This window comes from Choristoneura fumiferana, chromosome 22 (assembly GCF_025370935.1).
Source record: "Choristoneura fumiferana chromosome 22, NRCan_CFum_1, whole genome shotgun sequence".
Lineage (NCBI taxonomy): Eukaryota > Metazoa > Arthropoda > Insecta > Lepidoptera > Tortricidae > Choristoneura > Choristoneura fumiferana.
Window position 1 is genome coordinate 2113893 of NC_133493.1, and position 26921 is coordinate 2140813.

At 37.7% G+C, this 26921-nt stretch overlaps 2 protein-coding genes across 2 annotated transcripts in view; one reads left to right on the plus strand and one right to left on the minus strand.

Annotated features, from left to right (window-relative positions):
• LOC141440127 (uncharacterized) overlaps positions 1 to 26921 on the minus strand; it is a 265808-nt gene that overhangs the window by 203368 nt on the left and 35519 nt on the right. The window lies entirely within an intron of this gene.
• Positions 5912 to 26921, plus strand: part of LOC141440348 (uncharacterized) — a 145571-nt gene continuing 124561 nt past the window's right edge. Inside the window, exon 1 of the mRNA XM_074104855.1 lies at positions 5912 to 5994. The gene's annotated coding sequence lies outside the window, so the exon portion shown is untranslated. The remainder of the gene's footprint in view (positions 5995 to 26921) is intronic.

Genomic DNA, 26921 nt, shown 5'->3' on the forward strand with positions numbered 1-26921 from the left:
AATCCGAAAATTAAATCGTTGTTTCATTGACATTACATTAAAAACAATCATGGTAAAATTTCATGACTCTAAGCCCAGCGGTTATTAGTTCGAATTTTATCCCTATCTCGTGGGAATATCGAAATAAAAAGTAGGCTATGTTTATTCCAGATGTCAAACTATCTATATACCAATTTTCATGACAAAGCTGAGCGGTTGTTATTTCAAGATTTTATCCCTATCCCATGGGAATATCGGGATAAAAAGTATCCTATGTATCTAACTTTTCGCCAAATTTCATCCAAATCCGTCCAGCCGTTTCAGCGTGAAGAAGTAACGAACATATTCACTCACTCACTCACAAACTTTCACATTTATAATATAGTAGGATTAGTAGGATAGTAGGATAGGATTAGAAACCTTTATAAACCTTCATTAAATAGTGTAACTTTAACACAAATAATTAATATCTACGAATAAATTAATTTGCAGAGCCAGCCATAATATCGGTAGGTAAGGTTGGTTCAGTCAAATAATTAATTTTGTTGGTACAGCACTAAATTTCCAGAGACTAGACCGACCATGAGACAACTTCGGTGAGGAAAAAATATCATGTCAATTTGACAAATATAACGGATTTTCGTCTTCCATTTAATTCTATAAAATAAACATATTTACACGATTATTTAATGATAAAATGATTGTTAAAAACAGTGCTGAGCTCATTGAGATGTGAATATGATCGGAATTGGCGTTCAAATGTAAGTAACTACGGAGTAATCGTGAAAAAATGCTTTGTTTACACAATTGATTTTTTCCATTGAATAGTATTATACTTTAAACACAAGTGTGGTTTTATGAAACGACGCGTAGCCGAGTGTCATAACCGGGTCACATGAGCGTTTTGAGGCCTTATTACGTACAGTTGCATAGAATATTTTATCTACATCCGTATATTAAATTCTCTATCATGTGTTCAGGAACCATCGAGAATGACCTGCATTAACGAGAACTAGGTATGTCTGCCCCACGAGCTGCGCCCGTTTAATTTAAACACATTTTATGATAACCAAAACATTTAAACAACAAAAAACATTTTTATAAAACTGTATCATAATAAGGGCAATGAGGTGAAGCCAAATGTCATAATAGATACGCATGAGTGTCTCAATGGGTGATTATAAATATTGCATACATTACTTTTTCTACGACCTCAAACATAAATAATTAATACTTACATAGCGAACAATAATAGTAGATTATTGTCGTGGCCTGGAAGTAGGCAATTGCTGGCTGAGTATGAGTATAAACGACGAGCTTGCGAGTCCGTTTAACTAATACGAAGCCAGCAATTGCTATTCCAGCCGAGACTAATATAAAGCTTTTCTCAAAAATGGTGAATAATTCTGAAATAGAATAAAATTTTTCTCAAAATATATTATAACATTTAATTTTATTCCTATATTTTTCTTATGCTTTCCCGCCTTTTTTCATTAAAAATAAACTGCAGCTGTATTTTTCCACCGAAAACACCACAAGCTATTTCAGACCCAATAGAAAAAGTCCGGAGTTCCAACAAAATATCAGATACCGGCCATTAGACTTGGCTGTATACGACTTGTGCCAACATTTCCATGGCCTTTTTAACTTAAAAAAAAATGTGTCTGATTGCAGGCGCGCTAATTCATTATTGTCGAGCTAGCGCGCCTGCAATCTTTTTAACTTTTTAATTTTTTGCTGACCATAAACTATGCACTTCACCTTCTGATATGTAAAGAATAATGTCAACTTTTACGGACATTTTTGAGAAATAACTATTTTCTGTTCGATTATAAGTCAAGTCAAGTTTTAATTTATAAAGTAAATAAAAAATAGTCAAATACCGTATTGAACAAGCTAACCGTGTGCAGACCTATTATGATTATCGCCACTCAATAGGTACATATCGGTTGCTGTCTTTTGTCAGAGACAGATTTGTACTTGGTTGGCTGCATTCAAGTCATTGAACACCTTCCAATATAATTCTGAAATTTATACAACTCTAGTCGCAGTACATTGTACTCGTACACGATACTGCGGCAAAAGGAATCTTATTAATTTAAACCTTCGGCATTCATAAATAATTTGAGCGAACCAATTAATTCACAACAGATTCGGATTTAATTAAAATAATTAACAAGCAAATCAGCTGAACCAATTAGAAGAGTCCATTGCAGTCGGCGTTTCAACTTCGGAATTGTCAGTTTGGGTGTAAACGAGACAGGATGACAGCATGTTTGATTGAAATTATTTTTCATCATAAGTATCATCAGCCGGAAGAATATCACAAGGAATAAAATCTCGTCGGAAGACGAAGCGTTGGCAGGCCTCCCACCAGGTGGACTGACGACATCGTGAGAGTGGCGGGAAACCGGTGGATGCAAGTGGCAAGTTGTCGTTCATTGTGGCGTTCTAAGGGGGGAGGCCTTTGTCCAGCAGTGGACGTCTTCGGGCTGATGATGATGATGATGAAATCTCGTCACTTGCATCCACTAGTTGCCTGCAACTCTCGCGATCTTGTCTTTAGTGATTACTTGAAAGACAACAACATATTATCTTGATGTCTTTTTGACGTTACGGATAACTTGCGATTGGCTCATTTAGCTATTTTTAACTCACAAACTTGACGAAAGTGATAAAGTTGTCAAAAAATAGACTTTTTTATCTAGATTCGATGTTCTTTTTCGAAATCTTAAAAAAAAAAATTACTCGTAGGTGTCGAAATCTCTTACTAAGTATAATTTTCAGTATTCCATGTTGTATTTATTATTATATTAGTTCTTTATTTTTCTTTCATTCTTAGGTTAGGTTTTTATAATAGTTCTAAAAAGTCAAATACAGAAAAGTACATACAAAATAAAAATATTATAAAAACCTAACCTAGTTTGCCGCCGGTAACGGGGGTAGGGCCCAAGCCACCGGTGGTCAGGGCCGCAGAGTGAGGAACCTCCGGACGATGCGTGCCGTGTCCAGAAGTACCGCCTTCTGTATCTGGCCCTTGATCCAGCCATCTAGCGAGAGTCTCTTGAAATGTTGGTCGAAACTCTTCGCTATTAGACCGTTTGCCGAAACGACTATCGGGACAATGATCGTCGTTATTATTATTATTATTATTATCGTACGGCCTTTCAAAGATACGAGTCCTGCGTTTCTTATAAATCTAAATTATTTAGCCAGTCTATAGCCTCCCCAGAGCATCTGTTAAGCCCCCTGAAGCCGCCAGCAAAACGTCGGTTGGGGCACTCGATGTGGTAGGCTGTTTGCTGCGGAGCGCCGCAGTCACACGCTGGCGAGTCTTTAAGGCCCCACTTGTGCAGGCAGTAGTTGCAACATTCCATGTTGTCTCTCCTTGCATCCTCTTAAATTGTTCCATGCCAGTTTTGCTCGCACTAACTAGGTACACTAAATACACTTTTTCAGACGAGTATTTCGGTTAATAAATGAATCAAAATGTATAATAGCGCATTTGCGATTTCGCTTGTTGTTGTGTTGTTTTTACCAACATTCATCTTTCACCAAACCTAGTTTGACTTTTAATTTACTTGTACTCATATTAGTTCTCCTTTTTTGAAGTTGGTTAAAATATAAACCAAAAAAAAAACAGAAAAATAACGAACGAAACATAGATGTCGCTAGTGCTGCTGCTGAAGTAGCCAGTAGAAATAAGCAACCTGAGATATGTGTGCATAGGAAAAATTCGTGCCTAGATTCCTGTCCAGCAGTGGTGTAGGGTTATAGCACGCAGCACGGAATGCTGAGGACCTGGGTTCGATTCCAGTGCTGGTCTCTTTTTCTGGTTTTTCTGTGCAGTCTTTTGTATTTTCGATATGGTTTTACGGATACCCATAAAAGTAACAAATTTGGAGTTGAAATAAAAAAAACAAAAAGACTAAAAAAACAATCAAAAAAAAATACTCTTACAATGTACAAGTCCATTCACAATGGTGAATGTGAAAGTAATCTGTGTCTTGCAATGTCAGTTTTCCTACAAAATTCAAAGTGACACTATTTTCATTCAATCAATCGTCCAGCTCTTGTGAGTCGATCTGTGTGTGTGTTGTATACCTGTGGTATGTAAATGACCTGTTAATTTTAATAAAGATTACTTGTCTTGCATTGTTATCTAGACATTTTCAACAGTTTTAAATTGATGCCATTCCGTTCAGGAGTTCTGCTCTGCGGAGACGATCCTGGCCAGACTACAAGGATATTACTGGGAGATTATTGTATTATTATCAAATTTACATATGCCAAATATCAATTATCCCAATATGCATACGGGATATTGATTAAATCTCGAAATCCAATCCGCTGGGTATCGAGTAATGAAATTTCGCACTGTTGTTCTAAATGCCACCTCAATGAAAACCAAAACCACATGTAATTTCGGGAATCACCTCAATCACCACGAGATTTTAGTAGAAAACTGCGGGATCTAATAATTAATAAGCCGCTGGTAGATAGGTAGATAATCTAGTAAATAAATAGTAACAGTAGATACTTAGTAAGTTTCCTGCGGCGCATTCTTCTTGGCAATGATGGTCTTTCTGAAAGGCTGAACCGATTTTGATGAAACATGTCTAAGAGCCATCGCTAGAAAACCTGCTTTCAAATAGCAAAAATTAGGTCCCACATTTGAAAGTAAAGTAAATACCCGTTATGGGTCTAAGATTCCTACCGCAGCGAATAAAAGAGCTGATGATCTTGAAACGGCTGAACCGATTTTGATAAAACTTGTCTATGAACCATCGCTAACCTCCTTTCAAATAAAAAAACCGTATTAAAATCGGTTGAGAGCTACGGTGACACAGACAGACAGACACACAGACTTGGCGGTCAAACTTATAACACCCCTCTTTTTGCATCGGGGGTTAAAAAGTGCCAATTGCGGCCTATTTACTGAATAATTGATTTGAATTTTTGAATTTGAATTTGAATAAACAAACAGCTAAAATTATAATAAAAGAGTTTGCCCGCCATGAAAGTTATTCTTAAAGACAATATGGTTATTATTATAAATGGGGCTTAACCGCGACAGTTCATTACCAAAATTACTTCGCCGTTTTGACTAGATTGCAGCGGCTGCTTCACGGGTAGAATGCAGTGTAGGGAATCATTCTTAGGGTTCCGTACCCAAAGGGTGCCAATGGAACCCTATTACTGAGACTCCGCATGATATTAATTATGGCAACAGGTACACGCTTGAAATTTAATATTCACAGAATCTTCAGTTGTATTAATCACTTTAAAAATAAATAATTAAATTAAAATAAAATAAATATGAAAGCGGGGCTCCCATACCAAAAACTTGATTGTTTTGCTGTTTTTTTTTGTTTTTTTACCTACCTCTAGATTTAAGAATTTCGTAAACTGTGTTGTTGTTGTTTTAAAATAATTTTTATTCATTTTATTTCATTTCATTTCAATGTCTAATGTTGTATAGATAATGGTACGGAACCTTTTGTGCGCGAGCCTGACTCGCACTTGGCCGGTTTTTTATTTAGCTTATATTACATCCCACGGCTGGGCAAAAACCTTTTTTTTTTTCAATCGTCTCTTTTTAGGGTTCCGTAGTCAACTGGGAACCCTTATTTTGGCCAATTATTGCCATTCACATTTATTATTCATACCAATATTATGATATTTATATTAACTTGTAGCGTGCGACATCAAGTCAAGCAACAAGAAAATATCCGCCTATAAAGTAAGAGATTGAATCTTTGCTATATTAAATTTTAATCACTTCACTCAAATCCCACACTCTATTTAAATTTGAAGCCTTAATTGTTAATTATACCGAAATAACAACAATCGAAACTTGGTAAATATCTTTTAGTAAAACGCATGCGCGAACCTCGCTGGGAGGGGTAGAACTCCATCTCGGTTGGTCCGAGATAGCCGCGTCGCGTGTGTGAGGATGAAGTGACGAAGTGTAGTGAGTGAATTAAGTGATGAGTGCGTTCGTGTAAAAATTGGGTGAGTAATTTTTTGAGTTATTTTTTTCTAGAATTTTTTTGAGTAATTTTTCAGATAGTTGTGATATTCGACTGATGGAATTTGGAGTGTTTTGAAGCGTATCTGGTTAGTTTATTCGGCGTAGTATTTTGTTTAAAGCAAACTTTTTAGTTAATATATCGCGTCTTGATTACGTGAAAATCTGAATGAAGTACAGGCCTCATTTAATGTTCAAATGGGTTATGTACGTGGTAAATGTTTGATGTAAACGCAGAATGCGTTTCAAAACTTAATAACTTTTAAACTTGCGCATAATTAGTACCCAATAATAAAAAAAATATCATTTTGATAGAGTTGAGGTTTTAGTGCGAATATAAATAACATAATTGGATAAAATAATTATTTTAAAAATATTGAATTTTATTTTAAATTAAGTCAAAATTCAAATTCAAATTCAAAAAAATTTAAAATTCAAATCAAATTCAAATCATTTATTCAGTAAATAGGCCGCAATGGGCACTTTTATACCTCATTTTTTAAACTATCAGCGTTTTTGGAAAAACCATAATTGCTAAGAAGAATGCGCCGCAAGAAACTTGGCAGAAAGTTATTTTTTCAGCATAAAATAGTTACAAATAAAATATTTAAAAACTACAGTATACAATTAAATAAAAAAATACAAAATTATAATAACAATAATACAGTGTATCAATTCAGTTCACAATTTAATTTTAAGTTTTAATGTTATGCTAATGAAGAGTTATGTAATTAAACGTTTGCTTCCTAATGTAGGTTTTAATAAGCTCCTGATAATATTTCCTGATGATATTTCGACGCAGTTTCCTGCATTATGACCACGGATAGGAACTATTACAGTAAAATATTTTTTTTTTATTCGACTGGATGGATTCCGTGCCGGTTGTTTTTCTGGTTTTTCTGTGCATCTATATTTCAGTTTGTATTTTCGATACAGGTTTTACGGGATGACCGTAAAAGTAACAAAAATTTGGAATTGAAATAAAAATACAAAAAGATTAAAAAAAAACAATCTTAATTCTCTTGACAAATCAGTATTAAGTATTATTAAACCAATCGTGCCCCACTGTGGAACTTCTCCGTTGAAAAGGTCACAGTGATATCGCATTGCTTGACAAGGGAGTACATGAAACTGGCTGTGATAACGTTTTAAATTAAATTCAAATTCATTTATTTGAAGTACAAAGACATATGCAATTCAAAAGATAACATAAAATAATAACACACACATACAAGTAACATACGGTGGGCCAGGAATGAAATGGTTCGACTGTACGTGGACGTCAGGGAAATATTTTTTCAGAACACGAAATAACGCTACCTTTTTAAATTTTTACTATGTTAAAAGAAATCCTGGGGCGATCTTGAAGGTCGGTGGAGATGTTATTAAACAGAAGTAATACTCGTTTATTATCTTTAACCTTGGTCTCGCTTGCCTGTATAAAATTTCCATGCCAATTTTCAAAACGTGAGTAATCAGAATCACTTGAATTCAGTGAGTGAACACTTGTGCTAAACTTCATGTTTTTAAATTAAGTGATTAAGATTTTTCAACCATACATTTTCCAATCAATAGGATTGGGAATATTGTGATAATCCAAGCCCATTGGAAAAGTAACTAACTAACACACACATTCAAAAACTTTCGGATTTATAAGTATAAATATAAGTACATATATGATAATCATTACGTCTATATGGCCTTTCAAGCAGAGGATTGTCGGTTCAAACCCAGGCCCGCACCTCTCAGTTTTCCAAATTCAAGTGCGAAAATACCTTTAAAATTTACCATGAGCTATACAGTGAAGGTAAACATCGCGAGGAAATCTGCACACCATTGAAGCATTTTTATGGCTTGTGTGAAGTTCCCAATCCGCACTGGTCCCGCGTGGGAACTACGTCCCAAGCCCTCACATTCGGGGCCTGTGCCCAGTTGTGGGACGTATTTAGGCCGGGATGATAATATTACCTACACATTAAATTTCCTTCTTAAGATTCCTCTGATAAAGATGAAGTAAGACATGCTCTGAAAACTCTACAATTGAAAATATCTAATTATACGTGGGAAAATACAGTGGTCTTGGTGCCAAATATGATTTTGTACCTTTCGGCGTCGAGACCCTTGGTCCGTGGGACCCTGGCGCTCTGAGTCTCTTCAAAAAGACTCAGAGATACCACAGGAGACCGAAGAGCTGGCAGTTTCCTCGCTCAACGCATCAGTCTTGCGATCCAGCGGGGAAATGCTGCCAGCATCTTTGGTACCATGCAGCAGGGTCCATTTTTAGATTTATTATAGTTTTAGTTTATTTAATTTTATTGTAACTAATATACCTTTTTTATAGTTGGACCTGTATTGTTCTGGAAATAAAGTCCGCCATTATAGCGTTATGTCATTATACGTGGTTATTGTGGCGTCCGCGGACCGGGAGACGAGCACAGGCATATCTACAGCCGCTGCAATGTGGTCGAAATGACCAGGCAATTTTAGCAATAAATTGTAGCCTTTCCTTGATATTATTACTTGTCAAGGGCAGACCTCTTGAGGGAGGTTTGACCTTAAAGGAGGCCTAGTAGGTTACTCTTTGAGTAAAACAATAAGACGTTTTAACAATTTTTTTAATTAAAAATTGAACACAAAAAATAACAGGCCTAGTATGACAAAATTAAAAGTAAAAGTATTACAAGAATCTCAGGTAGTAAGTTCAAGCGATTTTATTGAGGGGTAGGTTCTGATTATTCGGTCTCCCTGGCCTACACTACCCTGGAGTCGGAGAGAAGAACTCGGAGCGAAGAGCGCTGGCCACAGCAGGGGAGCCTGGTCCAGCTGAGCGGTCATCGGTGCCGAGGTCAAAAGGGGCCTTAGGGCGGCAGGTCGAGCAGCCTGGACAGTGTTCCACGCTGGAACGATCAGGGTCTTGGACGAGCCAGGAAGGATGTGCAGTGCTCCGGAAGTTAAGGCCGTCAGGGCTTGGTGTCAAGGCTTGGGCGTAAAGGAGCCGCCTGAGCCGTGAGAGTTGTAGCCGTACGGAGCTGCCCAAGTCTTGGGCTTATGGAGCTTTCGAGAAAGCTGTTTAGTGTAGTGTGAGCTGTTGAATGTGTGTTTTACAGCTGTGCTTCAGCTTTTAAGGGCAAGAATATTACAGTTAGAATTCCCCCGGTCACAGCTGATCGTCAACACACCCTTGGCCGGCAAAAACGGTCAAGGGTGAGTTGGTTATAGCGATATTTAATCATACAGACTCGTGTAGTAAATTAGTGTTATGAAATGCCTACTTTTATAAAATAATTAAGTAAATAATAAATAAATATTAAATACATATTATTACGTAAATAAATCATCATCATCATCATCATCATCCCAGCCTATATACGTCCCACTGCTGGGCACAAGCCTCCTCTCAGAACAAGAGGGCTTGGGCCATAGCTCCCACGCGGGCCCAGTGCGGATTGGGAACTTCGCACGCACCATTGAATCGCTTCGCAGGTTTGTGCAGTTTTCCTCACGATGTTTTCCTTCACCGCAAAGCTCGTGGTAAATTTCAAATGTAATTCCGCACATGAATTTCGTTAAACTCAGAGGTGCGAGCCGGGGTTTGAACCCACGACCCTCTGCTTGAGAAGCGATAGGTCAAACCACTAGGCCACCACGGCTTTTTAAATACGAAAATAAATGAATCAAGGGAAAACTACGGTGGTGATCTCTAGAGTTCGTCCGTCATTCTGCTCAGAGATCACTAATTGAGGAAAGCGCCAACTAGCTTACACTGAGCTAACTAAGATGTCAGCGATCGCCTGTATGCATCGAAATAGAAAAATAGAAATAGAAAACGTTTATTCGCTAATTCGCAAATTACATATTATAAGTAAGTACACAAAATAAAACAACTATAAAATAAATATTAACGACAGTATTTGCGAAATCGCGAAACGGTCTCAGCTCAGCATAGTGTTGGCCGTAGAGGCCAACGCTGGTCTTCCGCTGAGACCGCTTGGCGACTTCACGGAAGGCGACATAAATTCAAAAGTAAATCTAAAAAGAAACAAATAGAAAGTAAAATAATTTAAATAAAAATAATAACAATAATGAAAACAAACAGAACGCAAAACCAGACAAAAGACACGTGCACAAGAATAAATTATAAACATCACAGTAAAAGAAAGAGTCGACACACCACTCAACCATCCATAGACCACAGACGTCGATATGCACAATCTGCCAACTGTCATGTCATATCCCATCTGTGGCCTATGCCGAATGTCAGTGTCACTGAACAGACTGGCTACTGCTTTAGATACTGTGCTTGACTAACCTTAAAAACTAATATTTAAAGACAAAAGACAAGTGTTAATAAATACTTGAAACAAATTAAAAAATAAGACTCAAAAGCCGTTAAGTGTCTGCACCTAACATCATTCAAAGGCTCATGACTTCAAAAACAGCTACATCCGCTCCGATGCAAATGGGACAAAAACTCGAGGTATGTACCTATTCCATTTGAGGCAAGAAATTCGATTAACAAAACATACTCAGATTGCACTCGTATCATGGCTCTGCATCTCCTGAATCATTTGGTGTTCAAACATCATTTTTTTTATCGTGACATACTATATAAAATAATTCATGTTATTACTTGAGTACCTAATGATTTAATTAAAGTCACAGATTAAAGTACACACAAACATCACGCCTGTTTTCTCAAATGGGGTAGGCAGAGCACACGAAACGTTAGGTACCGCTTTGGAGCCACTTTTAGCAATTTGAGGTTTTAAGTTTGACAAAAACGGTACAATAGTAACAGGTTGCTAGCTTGTCGCCTACGGTGCACCTTAACCTATATTCCCAGTCACCTCTTACGACATCCACGGAAGAAATATGGAAAGGTTAATTAAAATAAAATTAAAAAAAGAATAATTGCAAGGCAACAAAAACTTTGTAAAAAAAAACAAGTTAACGTTTTCAAAGTAGAGAAAATATTTTAACATTTCAAAAAAGTCTTAAAGCCGGATCAATTAACCACACATTCGTTGCCGCAATCGCTACGCGGCTACGCTCGTAGCGCGTAGCAGCATTTTTCCGCTTTGCAACGAAAACTGCCTACGAACAGAGAACGCGCCTACCGTGTTTTTGGCACTGAAAGTGTTAAAGAACGTACTTGAAACTACACCTATACATTTCACACCTACATATTTCGTAAAATGATAACGCCCCGTCGTCAAGTAATAAAATATCCTTCTTTCCCTTCTACAGAATGCCACCTGCGTACTCCAGCGTATTGTCTTCGTTTCTGAAGCATTTATTATTTTTTACGCCTGTCGGTTCCTTAGTTCACGTTCAGTCTGGCGGCAAAACTGCATAAAAATATGTACCTAGGTAAAGAATAAAGAGGGAGCAAGAATTTTTTTTTCAGTGGGTTAGAAGCAAAGGACTGGCCTGACAACGTCAGAGCGAGAGTCAGAATCAGAATCAGAAATATTTATTTGTATGAATACGGTTACCCGGTCTTAAAATACAAATATTGGTACATTACATGTAGGTGTAAAAATTTTCAATGTCAAATTATATTAAAGAAAGAAAAGTTTATTTTAGCTCTATAAGTACAACTTAAAACTAAGACTAAAATAGCACTAAAACTATATTACTTGGTGACACGGCCGGATACCAAAAAGGGTCTCCACTCAGCATGTGTTGCCGCACATTATGTGCAGTACTACGTAAAATAATGTCAAATTTTATAATAATTAGGTATAATATTACGATGTCAAACTAGAATTATACTTATGTATATTAAGTTAAATATTCTTTATAACTATACTAACAATTTTCTTGGAGCCATTTTGTCAATTTAATTTTCGAGTTGTGGAGGTCAGGAGGGGAGGCCATTGCCCAGCAGTGGGACACTATTTAGGCTACTCAAAAAAAAATGCATAAGGTAAACGTACGAGTGCTCGTCGCTGTCCTAATAGTTTGCATCTTTAATCTTATAATATGTCATTATAAGCACTAGAGATGACATTAGCAATGGAGCCGAGACTTTGACGCTGACTCGGCAGCTCGTCCATCGACTACAAGTCTCCCAAAGGGCTATGGAAAGAGCTATGTTGGGGATTTCTCTACGCGATCACGTCCGGAACACCGAAATATGCAAGAGAACGGGACTAACTGACATAGCTAAAACCATATCCTCTAGGAAGTGGAAGTGGGCAGGCCATATTTGCCGTAGGTTCGATGGAAGATGGGGTAAAGAGTTGGAGTGGAGACCACGAAAGGGGTTCAGGAATGTGGGGAGGCAGCTAGCAAGATGGACGGACGATTTGGTGCGAGCGGCTGGGAAGGACTGGATGCGGAAAACTCAGGACCGCACAGAATGGTCTAAAATGGAAGAGACCTTTACTCAGCATTGGGTAGACCAAGGTTGAAGAAGAAGGAGATGAAGAATAGAGATGAGAGCAGGGTGTCATCTATTGGGCATTAGCATGTCAAACATTCGGACGTTTACCTTAAACACTAATAGCTTTGCACGTGTAAACTATTATATCCAGTGTTGTAAAATTCCGAGATTTTACTAAATTCCCATGAAAATTCCCGGAAATATCATCGTGGATTATATTAATGTTGCATTATTAAAAAACACGCACCCAATTTTATGAATAAACACAGTGGTTGAGATTTTGATATTTTATCCCGATTTTGTGGAAATATCGGGATTAAAAAGTGGCTGATGTGTCATTGTAGACAGTCTCGTAACATGTTACCACGTATGCATGCACGCTGAACGGTCGTGTTCTCTGATGATGATCTAAAATTGAGTTCGAAACGGGTAGTGCGGTGGTGGTGAGCTTTTATGATGTGTGTGTTCTTACAGCGTCGAGGCATACTGCTTGCTGATTGTTGCATAGAGGTAGCTGTGGGCTCGCGGGTGAGCAAGTTGTTAACTCGTTGCTTTAACTTTGCTTTAGCACTCGACCTCCTTTTCGAAGTCATTTAATGGTTGAATGTCATAAGGTATTATTAATGGAATGAATTCCAACCGGAATGAAATTTGGAGCGTACTTTTATTACGTCGCGGACATCCGTGCCTCGCAGTAAAAATTTAAGAGCACGTAAAGATACGAAAGCTTTTTTCGAGCTATTTAAAAACTTGATATCTGGGTCATACCTCATACACGAGGTTGTATAGTACAAAGTCCCTTTTCCCGCGGATAAAAAAAGTAGCTTATGTCACTCTCTGGCCCATAAACTATATTTATTATCTATACTTAAATATCGCACACTTTCGCATTAGTTTGTTGATATTAGTACATAGCGTAAAAAATCCTTTACTATAATTTGATCCTCAGTAAGGACTACCTATGATACGCATTTACTAATAAGTACATAGTGTAAAGATCCTCAGCAAGTTATTTAATTAAAAAAAAAGTTTTGTATGGAAGTTGAGTCATAACATAATCATAAGTGAAAACTTCATACTTTTTTTAATTAATTTCAATGTTTTTCCACCAATATCTCATTAATCAGACTAATCAGTAGCCTTAATGTGGTTTAATTATAGTACAGGATATTTTTAACATCATGTATAAAACAAAGTCAATTAATTTTTTTTAACAAAAAGCATTATATTCCTCCTATCCTTTTAAAACAAAACACATCAGGATTTCCAACTCCTCAAAGTACAACCTCGAAAAATGTCTAAGTAAATTTGATCTTAATTTGGGATTAGAAATACTACCCCAGTTAAGTAAATCATCCATAATTGGGTCGGCCAACCCTTACCCAGTCAAACTGACAGCCCTTCCCAATTTCGTAGGTCATCGATATTATGGACAAAATTTGTCCCATCCATCATACGACGGTGACCGATCGGTCGACTAAACGAGTTCGGCCATCGAAGCCAGTTTAGAAAAACACATTTAAAATTTCAACACTGCTGGCACTGGTAGCTTTGAGAAATAACTTAACTGCAATGAATCATTAACTAACTTATTGAATCAGGTTGTTACATCTCAATGAACTAGAACAAAATCATCATTTGTATCTTACATCTATGTGGTAGCACGGTGGAAGGTTGTGTTATTTTGAAGATGAGCTCTGGTTGAGTTCGAAACGCACCAGTTGCGTGGTGATGGTTGGGTTTCTGTGATTTGTCTGTTCCTACAGTTAGACTAATTGTTACCTACCTACGCAGAGTTACGTCGGACTCAATAAATTGTCATAATGACATTAGTAAGTATTTTGTAAGCCGTGGTGGCCTAGTGGTTGACCCATCGCCTCTCAAGCAGAGGGTTGTGGGTTCAAACCCCGGCTCACACCTCTGAGTTTTTCGAAATTCATGTGCGGAGTTACATTTGAAATTTACCACGAGCTTTGCGGTGAAGGAAAACATCGTGAGGAAACCTGCACAAACCTGCGAAGCAATTCAATGGTGCGTGTGAAGTTCCCAATCCGCACTGGGCCCGCGTGGGAACTATGGCCCAAGCCCTCTCATTCTGAGGGGAGGCCTGTGCCCTGCAGTGGGACGTATATAGGCTGGGATGATGATGATGATGAATACATTGTGTACTGCGCTCGTTTTAGTATACATTTTGGCAATTTTCAGCACACAAGGCACCGACAACCCATTAGTCATACATTGAACGTAACAGAGTAGCAAATTCACAATAAATTACTCATAAGTACCAAAAAGAAACAAGGAGAAGCAATCATCCCAGCCTATATACGTCCCACTGCTGGGCACAGGCCTCCTCTCAGAACAAGAGGGCTTGGGCCATAGTTCCCACGCGGGCCCAGTGCGGATTGGGAACTTCACACGCACCATTGAATTGCTTCACAGGTTTGTGCAGGTTTCCTCACGATGTTTTCCTTCACCGCAAAGCTCGTGGTAAATTTCAAATGTAATTCCGCACATGAATTTCGAAAAACTCAGAGGTGCGAGCCGGGGTTTGAACCCACGACCCTCTGCTTGAGAGGCGATAGGTCAAACCACTAGGCCACCATGGCTCTCAGGAGAAGCAATGCAACTGTTAAATCTGCCGCACACTTTCGATTGACAAACGCAACGTGTTTAACAATCTTGTTTGTGATAATATTCTTAAACCTCCACGCAAAAAGAGGGGTCTTAGAAGAAATGTTTATGTGTCTTTTTTAAATATTTCTATTTTATGTTTCTATTTCCTCTTCCAGCAATTTGCAGTGTAGAAAAACGGGTACAGAAAAAAGGAAATAGCTTGGCCGAGCTATATAGGTAGGATACTTGTGACAATCTTACGCATGTAGCCGCTTTAATCACGCCATTATCCAAAATCAGATTACAGTAAATGGCCTTAAACACTTATAGATAAAAAAATATTAAAGTCTTTGCCCAATCCGACCGGAAATTTAACTCAGGATCTCAAGCTCCGTAGCCAGTTTACTAAACACCAGACTATCATGTCGTCGACATATCCCAGTAATTTGCAGTGCACGGAAAACTGGATATGGCCCGGCTGAGGTAAGATACTTGCGACAGTCTTACGCATGTAGCTGCTCTAATCACGCCATTATCCAAAATCAGATGACAGTAAATGGCCTAAACACTTATAGATAAAAAAAAATAAGTCTCTGCCCAATCCGACCGGAAATTTAAACCAGGATCTCAAGCTCCGTGGCCAGTTTACTAAACACTAGGCTATCATGTCGTCGACATAAACTCTCATTAATCTTACGCATGTAGCCGCTCTAACCACACCATTATCCATAAAATCGGATTACAATAAATGGCACGGACACGTGTCGTATCCACGGGCAAAGTGTCGTTTCATGTTGGCAAACAGGAGACTAATTGAAACATAATATTTTTTAACAAGGTGCCTTTTTTTTTCAAGGGTTTTTGGGGACATTTGAAGTAAAGAAACAAGGTCAAACTGAATTTGTTCTGTACGTAGATATGTTACTCCATGAAATGATGTAGAATAGTAGATTGTACAACAAGAGCATAAAATGAGCCATTTTACTCAGGCCGTTTATATAGCCACCGGAGCCGGTACGGCGAGGGTGGAAAGACACGTCGAGGGGAAAATGGGTTTAATGCTCGAGTTTTTTACTTTTCACTTCGATGGCCAGGAAATGAAATATCAACAGTGGAAACAATGTTCACTTACTATGTAACTTTTCACTTCTCATGCTCGTAAAGTTCGTGTTTATGCTGTTTCTAGGCGACATAAAATGACTTTTTATGCTCTAGTGCATAAAGCAAAATCTTCGTCTATGAACAATATGTTGTATATAATAAAAACGCGATATGCACGCAAGTAGTATGGTTGCTCTATAAAAAAAAACGCACTGTTAACGTGCGTTTAAAAAAAGCGTTCTACAAAGGCGTCTAAATTTAAAAACTAACAAAAGAAGGTCAGCTCCAAACGCTCTCAAAAATGTACCAAAAAATTTTCCCTACGAAACGCTTATTACCATAAAAGCCCTTTAAAAACCCTTTCGCTGACGATCTCCAAAACCGGTACGGTAAACTGTTTACCTTTATTTCCAGCCCCAAATTGTAGCCCATGTCGCATTAAAGGTACGTGAGTCGAATGAAAACATTACCGATTTTTTACCTGAAAATTTATCGGCCATTTTACCGGTATTCCAGTTGAGTGGCAACTTAATTGGTATTTCAAGGGTGTCATGTATTCATTACGCCGGTGTCGTGGAATAACGCTATTGCTATAAACCGGTTAAGTGTGAGCCTGACTTTTCAGTGAAGTCGTATATACATGTTATTGGAATTATCGTATTTGTTGACGATATTGTTGTCAAACTCCCGTGAGATATGATTTAATTCAGGAAAGTTTCGCCTAGTTCCGATCTTTTTCTCATTTTTTCAACATTTTACCGGTATTACAGTTAAACGGCACGTTATTTTTTACAATTACACAGTGTAAACATGAACACATTTTTTCGCCAAACTGCATGACAGTTTGTTGGCGAAATGAAGTACTCAAAACACTTCCTTATATAAATACTGTGCAAAACTTAATTATATAACTAACCTATCCTAATTTAATTATCCTAGTTTAATTGATTTTTCAAGCCGGTTGTCATGATTTGAAACCGGTTAAGTGTGTACAGATGTAATGAATACCTAATGTTTTGACGGGTTTGGATTCGTTTGTGTTAGTACGTATTTATCTTGCTTTCTCAACTAGTTTACTGAATGAACTAAAAGAAATTCCTTGCTCACCCGCGACCTTACGATAGCTAGGATAGTGAATAGCATGCTTTACGCCGTGTTGCCTGCGCAGTCTTGTAACAAATATAGGTGTAGCATTTCTTACGTTGGTCGTTTGTCTGATAGAATTTATGGTATTTTTAAAATCGAACAAAGTTAAGGTAGCCTTTAAGACTAACAACTCTTTGTACTCTAAGCTTTGTAACCACAAAGAGGTGGATAAAGGAACTAGATCGGGTGTATACAAGCTCACTTGTAATGACTGCAGTAAAGTATATGTTGGTCAGACAGATCGCAGTTTTAATGCTAGATTTAAAGAGCATGTTTCGGCATATAGGAATGAGCATCCTAATAGGGCGAATTTTGCCAAACATCTGTTGGAATTAAATCATTCTTTATCGGACTCAGATTCGTATGAAGTGTTACATTAGTGTGGCAAGGGGTTTGTCTCGATGTTTTGGAATGCATGGAGATAATAAGGTACAACTGTATGGCGTCTATTATTAATGAGCAGGTAAATTTTGTTTCATCTCCCTTGCTAATGCTTGCATTGGATCTAATTTCAGCAATGGTATTTAATAAAACATTCCTAGACAGTAAATAAATAAAAATCAAGGTAGTTTTGAAGGACAATTAAAATTTATTAATAATTTGTGGGTAGTTTTATTTGTTTCATAAAATATATGTGGGTACTTGGGGATTTACAGTGACAAATTAAAACGGTTGTGGTTTGTTAGTCTAACAACTGGTAGCATGGTGTACGGTTGTGTCATTCTGAAGATGAGCTCTGGATGAGTTCGAAACGCGTCAGTGTAGTGTGGTGGAGGTGATAGATGGGTTTGTGTGATTTGTGTGTGTTCTTACAGTGTGGAGGTGGAGGAACTGCATGAACACGCATATTTTGCATAAGCTTAGCTATCGTAAGGTCGCGGGTGAGCAAGGAAATTCTTTTAGTTCATTGATATGGACCTCCGCAAAGTAACGCCTGCTTCAATAAATTAGTTTACTGAAATTTACTAAAGTTAATTGAGAAAGCAAGAAAAATAAGAACTTATCCGATAAAATATGATGGAAAAAATATTATTTACCGTTATTGGAATTGCCGTGTTAGTCGACGATATTGTCAAACTCTCGTGAGATATGATTTGAGTTGGAAATGATTTGACTAAATTAAAAAGATCGTTTTCAAAGGTGTACGTTCACGACAGTAGCGACCCCCGCACTGCCTAGAAAGATGTTTAATATTGATAAAATTATTAGATAACCCTGTATAACAATGTTGATAAATTGGTAGATAATAATATAGACGGTAACTAAGTACGAGTAACTGACTTGGTTTTAGATGACATCTCACAACTTTTTGCCAGCCATGCAAAAAAAAACATGCGATAGGTTTTTTCTGTAATCTATAACTAGGTAACAGTGCAGTGTTTCATAAAAAGTCGCATCTTATCATCATCATCATCAGCCTACAGCAGTCCACTGTTGGACATAGGCCTCTTCCATAGCGCGCCACAACGCTCTGTCTTCAGCCCCTCGCATCCATCCGCTGCCTCTTAATCCTCTCTTCTCATTTTGCGACTCTCTAAAGGGCATCCGTCCACCGTGCCTCAGGACGCCCTACACTACATTTTCCCGTCCGTGGTCTCCATTCGAGGACTCGTCTGCTCCACCGTTCATCGGTCCTGCGACAGACGCTTCTTATTGGATCGCCTAAATTCTATAGGTGCCTTCAGCTAGTGTGGCAAAGGTTACATATAATTTATTTAGTACACAGCTAAATGCAAGGTATTGCACCGGAAAATATACCTAGCTTACGGTTTTTTCTATGTCAAGCCATAACTACTTAAAATTATCAAGCCCTAACAAACGACAACTTGGAAGCTTGTAGCAAAACAAAGCTGGGATGAACTTCCTACAAGCTTTATCCGCCTATTCACCAACTTTTCACAATTACTTGTTTCCGAACTTTACCGATACTAACACAAAGGGAAAGTAGTATAATAACAGGACAGGGCCTTAATAAGGAGTGTCGATGGTGACTGGAAAAAATGTTTTATAGGTTAGTACTTTTATTGTATGGTAAGCCGTGGCAGCTTAGTGGTTTGTCCTATGGCCTCTCAAGCAAGGATCGTAGGTTCAAACCCGAGCTCGCACCTCTGAGTTTTTCGAAGCCTGTTGGTCTGAGCGGAGGCCTGTGCTCTGCTGTGAAATGTTTATAGGCCGAGATGGTGGTAATGGTGATTGTATACCTGCAATACCTGTACCGTAAAACGGGGTGAGTAGGGACGAAGTTGAAGATTAAACCTCGATAAAAACATTTTCATATGTGGCAAGTTGATTTTTATAGATAAAAAATGTTCCGTTGGTATGAATTTTATTTATTTACTTTCTAGATGACGACCGGATGGCCAAGTGATTAGAAAACCTGACTACGAAGCTTGTGGTCCCGGGTTCTTTTCCCGACCGGGGCAGATATTTATATGAATAATACGTGTGTTTGTTCTCGGGTCTTGGATGTTTAATACGTATTTAAGTATGTATTTATCTATCTATATAAATATGGTCATTGGTGTCAAGTGTCCCATGATATTTGTTGATTTATTTATTTATTGTGTACTCTCTGCCACTTCTTTTCTGACGGCTTCATATTATCCCTACTGAGAGCTGCCAAAATGGGACTTTGTCTAAGACCATTAGCCTGGACTGGGGCATTAACCGTGAAAGTTTCGACGCGGTCATAACTTATATCATAAACGCTTAAGTGTGTGTTCGTCCCTCTTCGAGATGAAAAGGAAGGTCACGTTTTTTTGTAAAGAAACGGTTATTTGTGAAAGCATTGGTTTTTATTTCATATCATCTGAATTAGCAAAGAAAACATGAAAAAACTTGCAAGTTATATAAAGCGTCTGTATTTTGTCATTTTCCTCTAAGCAAATATAGGTCTTTTGAAAGTTACCCAATAACAAGATTAAAATGAAAGATCATCATTTTGACAGTCTTTGTTATGGACGTGTTTTAAGAGTTCTGAACCATAGGGCAAAAACGGAACTCTTGCAGGATCACTTTGTTGTCCGTCTGTCTGTCTCTCGGTCTATCCGTCCATCTGTCCACAACCCTAACGATGTCGTCAGACCATCTTCCAGGAAATCTGCCAACGCTTCGTCTTACGGTTTGTAGTCGCCACTCAGACTTTCTCAACGGTTATCACTTATCTGTTCTTTGAGCGATGTGGCCCGCCCAATGCCACTTTGAATTCCATATTCTTCGAGCTTGCAGTTTCTTTGACGAATTTCCGTATTCCGGGTTCTTTCGCACAAAGAAACTTCGAGCATAGCTCTATCTATAGCTCATAGCGCGATTCTGAGCCTCTCCAAGACACTAACGGTCAAAGACCACGTCTCAGAGCCATGTCATCACTGTCGACATACGCTGGTCGAAGACACTAGGTTTCAGGCATTTCGGAATATTGGACGAGAGGATATCATGCAGTTTCCCGAACATAGTCCATCCGAATTGGATTCTTCGGGGGATCTCTTGGTCGAAGTTGGAAACTTTGTCCAAGGACAACATAGTGGTCAAAACCTTGAAGGTATCGTTCCTAACGTTACTGGGCACGCTGTGGCGTGCTCTGGCGTGCCAATGAGTACGGGCGTGTCATGAACACTTCTACTTCAACTCAATGAATTAATGGTAGCGTTCAATCGAAACCAAATCTACGTATATCCCGTCTGAGGCTATCTGACAAATTCGAGGTTATTCCCATACCCAGGCGTGGGTTAAAAACGCCGGCCCTGCATCCATCACGATTGTTTGGGAACAATTCCAATGATTTATAGCACGTACTCCGGCATTTTCCCCCTCTATTGACGTATAGGCTGCCGTTAGCACAGATTTAGAACAGTCAGAAAAGGTAATTAATCTGTAGTTTTTATTGTTTCTACAAATAGTTGAAAGTGTGATGTACCTAGTTTATAAAAAACCGAGAACAATTTTACTTCATAAATATAACGTTTGCTGATAGTTTAGACTCATGTTAATGAGAATGACCACTGTTTTTTTTATCGAAATAATAAATCTATAAGTATCTAATTTTACGAGTTTTGACATTGGATTTATTTAAAAAGGCATAATATTTTAATATCTTAATGTTTGTACTGGAGCCTTAGATGTTTGAATGTATTTTAGTATGAGTACTTATATGTCTATCCGTTGTCTATCACCCATAGTATAAGCTTTGCTTGCAGGCTTTGCCCAAGATATTATAATATTATTGTTGTTATTATATTTTACCAATTTACTGGCCATAATAATTATTGATTCCGACATGTATGATAAAAATTTAGATTTTTTATTTTATTTTATTGGGACATTTGTTTTCTAATATTCTTTGACATTTTGATTTTGATGATTGTGTTGACAGGTGTCTATGGGCGGCGGTGATTGCTTCCCATCAAGTGCCCCCTCTTATATAAAAAACCATACACATTTTGTATCCTTTTTGTTACCGTTATCATTTTCTTTGACAACACGTCCGGTCAGAGACTGCGGCCTTTTTATGCTTAACGAATATATTAATAGGTCAATAGTACCTACTGTTAATATTCTGTATGCTGTGTCTGCGGTCCTCCCTAACGCTTATGCATATGTATGGCAGAGTCGAGGCGCCAGTTTGATGGCACGTTATGTGCTTTGGCAAGTTAACACGGTATTAACTGTATGTTGTGAACTTCAGCGGTATTAGCACGTTAGCTGGACAAGGTAGTAGAGATTGGAGTCCTGCTTGTTTCGATATTGTGTAGGCCAGTGGCGTAGCGTCAAATATTTCATCATCATCTCATCTCGGCGTATATACGTCCCGTTGGGTTCACTAACGTTTGGCAACCTGGTTAATTTCGCAACTTTTCATTTCGCAACCTGTTTAATATTTCTGAAACTGTAAATATGTCAAGATTTTTATAAAACTACCCTAACGTAACCTAAAGGGTTCTACACGATGGCCCTGAAATAAATCGTGAAATATTTACAGTTTTACCCCCTTATTCATAAAACTTAACAAGCCTATGTTAACTAACAAATGCTTTGTCCCTTCGCAAATACAAATGTCCTCGCAGAATAGAGGACTTGGGCGTAATTTTAGCGGCAGTTTAACTTCACACACACCATTGAATTGCTTCGCCGGTGTGTGCAGGTTTCCTCACGATGTTTTCCTTCACTGTAAAGCAAATAAAAAAAAAATCGAAATGAACGGATACCGTCCCGTCGCAGGGCATAAGGACTCGCAGAATGAGAGGGCTTGGGCGTAAATATTACAATGCCCATTGGAGAACAAACATTCAATTGCAATTCGCCCCGGTGTGTGCAGGTCAAGCTTCGTTTTCTCTAACACTGTAAAGCAAATAAAAAAAACAAGGTACCTATTAATTTCATTCACACAGATACAACACAGAAACCAAACCGCATGGACAGGACTATAAAAATAAGAGTAAGCACGGGATGAAAAGTTCAAAGAGCCAACCAGCCCAACCTTTTCAGTCCAGCCCCTTGAGAGCTACGACAGAAAGAAATAAGCGTCAAACTTGGGTCTATATCGACTGGTCGAAAATTTCTTTGTTAGTCATAATCATAATGTAACGTTTGACATAACTCTTTTTTTCTCTGAAACCATTTATTTTTCAGAATTATTATACAACAGACCTAACCTAACCTATAAAGTTCTACAGGATTATTAACAGTGCAAAAAGATATTATGAACATAATTATACAGACATAAAAGGAATGAGAGGATCAAAGTTATAACACCATTCTTTTTACATCAAGGGCTTAAAAAAAATGTATTAGTCTATTTCCACTCAGATGATGACATTATGGGATGATATCCTCCCAACGATTGTAAACTAAATCAAAGACATAAAGCAACACTAGATTAAGTTAAGTGTGCTGTTAAAATGCCATTTAGCTATCAGACAGAAGTTGCGCGGATACGTTAGGCCTACTGTTTAAAGAAATTAAGCTTAATACAATGTTAATTAATAGTCAAGAATTGTTTTTTATACTGTATTGCGACGGTTATGAGACAAACCTAGTGTATATTAAATCGTTTTATGATGCACATTTAGACTCGCTTCTTTTCATTTATGCTAGCTTTTCTGAATCGACCTGCCCACCAATGTCAGCTTTCTACTGTATAGTACTAATTACTGTAATATTAATAATTTCATTTCAATTTAAATTATTAATAAAACATAGCACAGTACAAATCAAAATAAAGATAATAAAGGGTAGGTTTTCTATTTTTGTAATGTCTCTGTACTGCTTTTGGTGATCAATAAAGAATATTTATATTGTATTGTATTGTAACTAAAACTACATAAAAACTAAACTTATAAATAAAAAAGTTGCCCAAAATGACTTCCAGGTGGTAAGATGCCCAGAAGGCTGGCAGCATTACCACGCTGTATGGCAATCAAATGCTTAATCTTTGTGCTAAGAAAAAGCAAGCCCTCTGGTCACTCGAACGAAGCATTAATTAATTTGGACGACAGTAATTTAAAAATATTAGAAGCACTCAGACCCCAAGGACCCATGGTTTCTACCCCAAACGGCTCAAATATGTAGGCACTACTGATGCCTACATATTTGCGCCGTTTGAGGCATCCCGCAGTTAAGTAGAGTAAGTTAGTAAGTAGTAAATGTGGCTCACAGTTTCTCCTTAAATTTTGACAAAGCTCTTTTGTTTATTGTATACGAGGTGTTGTAAATCTTTTTATAGTAGTTAATTTGTATGTAATGCAATAATTATTTCATTAATAAAATATAACTATATTTATTTGTTTTTTTTTACAAAACTTTATTATGCGTACCAAAAGGGTCTGACGGTACTGACAAAAATACATACAGTGCAAAATTGTAATCGTTTCAATGTTGTCATGACTACCGTACCCTAGAAAGGTAGCCAAATTACGAACTATTTATACGAAGTTATACAAAGGCCGAAGTTTCGAAACTCAGATGCATAAAGTTCAAATTGTAACTTATGCCAATAGAAGTCTTTCGCCAGCGCATAACATCCGCTTGGAATGTAATTTCTCCTGATTTACTTCGACAACCCAATTCTAATTATGCACGACTGTTACAGAAGCAAACAGAAAACTTTTCTAGCCAGAAACGACCACACAAAACTAAATAATAAAGACAGGAATAGAAAACTTTGGCGTAAACTAAATACTACTACTTTGTTTGTTTGTTTGTTTATACTCTTTGCTCACCAAAGCTACGAGTACGTTTATGCAAAGGAAATGCGTGTTCATGCAGTTCCTCCACCTCCACGCTGTAAAAACACACAAAACCCACAAACCCAACTATCACCATCACCACACCACGCTGACACGTTTCGAACTCGACCAAAGTTCACCCTCAAAGCAACAACCGCTCACCATGCTACCAGATGTTACACCAGCTGTTATGAGTCTTAATGCCAGTCTGAGTGTTCACAGTAACTAATATTAAAGTATGAAATTCAAACTGTAGTTAATTACGGCTATTCAAAGTCTGTCCTATTTTGACCCGGTCGCGTGAGTTTGTAAATTCCTAGTCCGTCGGGGTTACATGTCAAATCGTGTTTATTAGTACTGTATTGATTTTGAACATGAGACTCCCGTGAGACTCACGAATATTAAATATATTGACCCGGATCACTCATGTATTAAATCTTAAAACATGTCGGGCTAAACTCGATATAAGATGTGAGTTAACCGGGTCAATATATTTAATACTGTATTGATGTCTCTGATCCGATAGTAGAGTAGATGTATGGGACATCGGTGAATGCAAGCCCAACTACTGTTGGTTATGTGCCAAAACATGACGCGATTGTTACCCTTCATACGTTCGAATATTGTTTTATTAATCCTGAACGCATTAACCCTCCTTCGGGCGTCGGGGGGTGAAAAGAGGGGTGTTTACAAGCTTAACGCTATTGAAAATGAAAAAGTTTATTCGTGACACACGCACACACAAAATATAAATAATAGATACAACAAAAAATAAAATGAAGAAAAACAAAATGAGATTACTAAATACAAAAAAAAAATTACGAATACTTCTTTGGTTGTGCCCGAAATGGTCTCACCTCAGCATAAAAAGCGGACTCCTTGGGTGGAGCCAGCGCTGGTCTTCCGGTGAGACCATTGTATGTCTATCTGTCTGTGGCGTCGTAGCTGCCAAACGGATGGACCGTATTCATGTTTTTATTTACGTTAAGCTATTTTATACGTCACATAATATACTCACGAGAAGATATTGAATGAATTTGTAATATTATAACGTTTTCAACTTTCGTGATTTTGACTCATAGTCAAAATACCACCAACGGGACTTATCACGCTAACACACACGAGTAATATTTACCTCGAAGTTTCGGCAACATTGCAGTGACACTTCAGTCTACTCGTGACCACGGCCACTGCAATGTTGCCAAAACATCGATGTAGGGGAGACCGAGGAGAGTCGTGAGAGAGTAGAGTTGTGACAATGTCGATTTTTTAGAACTTATAAACTGCTAGCGAGCTCGCAATAGTGCGCGTTTTTTAGTTCAAGTCACTGACCTGAGCATCAGTTATTCCAACTTCACAAAAGGCGATCTACAGAAACTACCTCCCAAAAACAAATAACAAGCCCCCGAGTTTTAAAAGTTCTTAACAAAAGCGCAACTTTCTCAACCTGTCCGTCGTAAATAAAGTAAGCCCTGACGTCCGAGGTAATGACGTGTTTTGTGTATACTTACGGTAAAGTTTTTTAACTCGCCAAAATTTTCACCTTTGACGTCTATATAGGAAGGATTTGTTTTGTGCTGCTTTGGAATGGTTTGTTGAAAGTAAGTGAATAAATAGACTGAAATTTTCAATTTTCAAGAACATCAGCATCTCCTTCTACCTCATCCAAGATCTACTCCAAATCCTTTTCTGTGCATGCGGCTAGGCTATGGAATCGGTTGCCGATCACCGTCCGACAATCTTCCTCTGTATACTCGTTCAGGAAGACTGAAGAAGATGTGGCTCACACTAGTTCCTTGACTATTTAGTAAGTAATTATTCTTTAGGTATACTTGGGTTATTTGTGTATTGTATATAATATGTGTATTTATTTATTTTATATTTAGTTATAGATATATTAATGTTTATATATTTAGGTACTTAGGGTTTACATATGCATTTATATTTATTCAAATGTTTTGCTCTATTTGTCCATCCTAATTTTTTGATTGCTCTTCTCTACCATTCAAAGGTTGACTGGCAGAGATCCCTTCAGGGATAAGTCCGCCTTTGTACTAAGTATTTTTTGTAACATTTTTGTATTTACTTTTTGTACAATAAAGAGTATAAACAAACAAACAAACAATTCTATACGAGTAAGTATATAGAATTAGAGCAAGTAGTCTGGTTGAGTTCGAAACGCGTCAGTATAGTGTGGTGATGATGGGTGTGTGTGATATCTGTGTGTTCTTCATAGACTAATTCTGTATCTTGGATCCCGGAGATAACATGAAAATAATCTTTCGGTTCAAAATTTCAATAAAATTAATTAACGTTGAGATAATCTCAGCATTAGATGCCCGTAATATCTAAATACTTTCGTCAATTGAGCAAGTGCGAATACTCAAGATGTTTGGACACATCACTCGCAACGAAAGCTCATTGGAGCGATGGTAGTATA